The sequence below is a fragment of the Bos grunniens genome, chromosome 4, assembly GCF_055505025.1.
Source record: "Bos grunniens cultivar Pamir isolate PY7600 chromosome 4, Bosgru_T2T1.0, whole genome shotgun sequence".
Lineage (NCBI taxonomy): Eukaryota > Metazoa > Chordata > Mammalia > Artiodactyla > Bovidae > Bos > Bos grunniens.
The window spans coordinates 88,567,042-88,571,019 of NC_141168.1; positions in this window are offsets into that span (position 1 = coordinate 88,567,042).

Consider the following 3,978-nt stretch of genomic DNA (forward strand, 5'->3'; position numbering starts at 1 on the left):
TTGATGCTGGGCTCATACCTGAAAATCCTGAAGTTGATGGGTTGCACCTGGATTTGACAGGGTAGACAGTGTTTCAGCAGGTCAGAAATACAAGCATATTTCCTCTAGGCTAGAATGGATGCTCGGAGAAGGCAACGGCAACCCACTCCAGAACTCTTGCCTGGAAAATCCCATGGGCGGAGGAGCCTGGTGGGCTGCAGTCCATGGGGTCGCAAAGAGTTGGACACGACTGAGCGACTTCACTTTCACTTTTCACTTTCATACACTGGAGAAGGAAATGGCAACCCACTCCAGTGTTCTTGCCTGGAGAATCCCAGGGATGGGGGAGCCTGGTGGGCTGCCGTCTATGGGGTCACACAGAGTCGGACACAACTGAAGCGACTTAGCAGCAGCAGCAGCAGAGTGGATGCTGCAGATTAAATCTGGGCATGGGTTATTATCTTGAAATTGGCTGTGCCCAAGAGAACCTCCCGATAAAGGAGAGGGAACCATAGTGGGAAGAAACTACAGATGAACTTTCAGATGCGGAAGTGAGAGGGCAACAGGCAGGAAGGTCAGGGGTCTCCAAATGGAGGAAACAGGCTGCAAGTGTCAGACATCTTTTTCTCTCTCTCTTAAGCGGCAGGAGGAAACAAACATTAGATTTTTTTTTCCCCTTCTCTATACAAATTTAAAAAGAGGTTTCTCTTAAAATTCTTTGTTGCAATGAGGACACCTGGTTCCACCTGAACTTAACTTTTCTCAGACCTTGAGCTAACCAATGCGTTTTTCTTATGGAAATGTTTGTCTTAAGCTATGTTAATGAACTATGTACTTAATGTAGACTCTTTAAGTCAGTTCCACCTAAGACTCAGAACCGCCTTGACAAACTAGTATGTTTTGCTCATGCAAATGTTCTCTTAAGCTATGTTAATGAGACTGTACTTGCTTGGAAACATGCCTTTCTTTAAGATTCATGTCAATCATTTTATGGCCCTGGATGACTAACCTGGTGCCAATGTTATCTAAAAATGCATGTTGTGGATGAGGGGCCTTGTGCCAGTCTCTGAGTTTTGAGACATCTCCTTTCTATAATTAGCAGACTGTAAGTAGCTATATAAGGAGAAGGCAATGGCACCCCACTCCAGTACTCTTGCCTGGAAAATCCCATGGATGGAGGAGCCTTTCGGAAGGCTGCAGTCCATGGGGTCGCTGAGGGTCGGACACGACTGAGCGACTTCACTTTCACTTTTCACTTTCATGCATTGGAGAAGGAAATGGCAACCCACTCCGGTGTTCTTGCCTGGAGAATCCCAGGGACGGGGGAGCCTGGTGGGCTGCTGTCTATGGGGTTGCACAGGGTCGGACATGACTGAAGTGACTTAGCAGCAGCAGCAAGTAGCTATATAACATCCAGCTAAAGACTAGCAGGGGGGCACTCTTTCTGCCCCCTTCTGATATCTGTCAGAAGCTTTTTCTATCTCTTTTATACTTTAATAAAACTTTATTACACAAAAGCTCTGAGCGATCAAGCCTTGTCCCTGGCCCCAGATTGAATTCTTCTCCTCCGGAAGCCAAGAATCCCAATGTCTTCTGTGGTTCAGCAACAACTTTTCAGAAGCAAAGTCAGGGCCATCTGAGGATGCATTGCCTACATCAACAGATGTGGAGACAGCTGGTCCCAGAGGTAGGTGGGTGCAGAGGAGGTAAGGGTGGGGCTTCACCAGCGATCCCAAGATGGTGCCCCAGAGGGAAAGAGGGTGCTTTTGGAAATTAGCACAGTCAGGTTAAAACTACTGGTCAAGGACTGTTCCTGTGCCTTATGTTTCTCCTTCACCCCTGCTCCAAACCTTTAAGAGATCTTATATGGCAGCCAGCAGGTGGAGGAAATGATAATGTGAGACAGAAGAAGAGGCATTACTCCTGCAGGTCTTGATTCCATCCTAGCCGAGAGGAGGCAGGAGAGATGTTTTCAATTGGATGAGAGTTTACAGTTTTGATATTTCACTCAATTGAATTATTTTAAGACCTGAAAATAAGGAGAACATTCCTTTCTTACCAAGAATGGCAAGAAAAAGCTTTGAGATCTGCCAAAGCTTTTATCCAAGGGACAGAAAAGAACAATCAGAGAGGATCTGCAAGGGCAGTGGGGAGAAAACACTATATTGTTCTTAGCTTGCCCGCTGTGGAGTCTGGGTTCAATTGCTGTTGTTCAGTTGCTCAGTACGTTGGTTATAATTTCAAATTTTAATATATAGATTTTATATATTTTTCCTAAAACAAGCTACAGAAAGAGTTGAGATACTTACTGTGGTGACCCAAGGAAGAAAGAGCAGATAAAACCAAGGAGGGTCTTGGAATGCAGGAATGGAAAAACCAGACCCTTATCATCCTTCCCTCCCCCATGTTGTAACTATTAATGGAACAGTATAACCTGTCTCCCCTCCTACCCCATAGGGAGAAGGTATTTGCCCTACTCTTCCCCTACCCAGTATTACACGCCTCATCCTGAAGGAGGAAACAGACAGAACAGGCTCCATCTTGAAAGCAGGACTCCATCTTGGGCTGGACTGTGGAGTTTGAGCTAAATGCCCAGTATCTATGGAAACGACATATCAACTGGAAAACCAGACCCCCTCACCACCCCCACCCCGTGGAAGAGCCCCAGGGCTCGTACCTAGACTCTCCATCAGCTAAAAAAGCACCCTAATTATCTGTTTAACTGAATAGAATCATAAATTCTATTATGCTTATTAGGGTATGACCACAGACCTATTGATAATTGTCCACTGTTAACTACCTAGGCTTAAGGCATATGAATCACGGGTTAACTTTGGTTGTATCTTTCTTTTCCTTTGTTCAGACTAGTTTCAGGGAATTTGGGGGGGTGGGTTTGGGTACGTACACTTAGGGTATATAAGGTTTTCACAAAAACTGGTTGGGGTCCTTGGCTAAGAGAAGACTCTGCCTTGGGCCCGCAGGTGTAATAGTGTAATAAACTGCACTCCACTATCTGCATTGTCCTTCTGAGTGAGTTTGTTTCCCAAAATGCGTGGCTACAACAATCCAGTCAGCAAATGACCCGCAAGACCCCATCCCACTCCTTGTACCCGGGCTATAAAAGTGGACTAAGGACCCCTGTTCATCATCGGATCTTGCTTGAGCTGGCCCGCTGTTCTAACAGCGTCTCCCACTCTAACAAACTTTATTTCCCTCTTGTTCTGTCTCATGTCTGGAAATTCTTTTCCAACCCGCTCCGGGACCATGACACTTACGTATATTAAAGGGGGCACAATATAGTGAACCACTAAACACAGTCCTGATTTAAATAACCCACTATACAATGGGCTTCCCTGGTGGCTCAGATGGCAAAGCATCTGCCTGCAATGAGGAGACCTGGGTTTGATCCCTGGTTGGGAAGATCCCCTGGAGAAGGAAATGGCAACCCACTCCAGTATTCTTGCCTGGAGAACCCAATGGACAGTGGAGCCTGACAGGCTACAGTCTGTGGGGTCACAGAGAGTCAGACATGACTTAGCGACTGAATAACAACAATGTCCCAGTATCCGCATGGTCAAAAGAGAGAGGCTCAGAGATGTTAAATAAATTGCTTAAGATCACACTGCTGTTAAATGATAGAGTCCATTCAAGTCCATATCTGTCTCATCCTAAAATTCATTTTCTTTTCATTCTTTTTCCATCCTAATATATGAGGAATGTTTGGGATATTTATTATAAGCCAGAGTTAATTGTTTTATTTATTTCTCCATAATACATCACTTTCACAGAGAGCTTTAGGAACTCTTCTAACTTCACCCATAAATTTTAGTTTAGAACCGAATGGATTATAGTTTGAATTAATTAGGAAGCTTTTGGTTGCAAGTAACAGGAATAACTGACTAAACATGGCTAAACAATGGAAGTCTGTTATCTTATATAAAACTCTAGAGGTGGGAAGTCTCAGAATTAATGATTCTTGAGCTCTTGATCAGCTACACT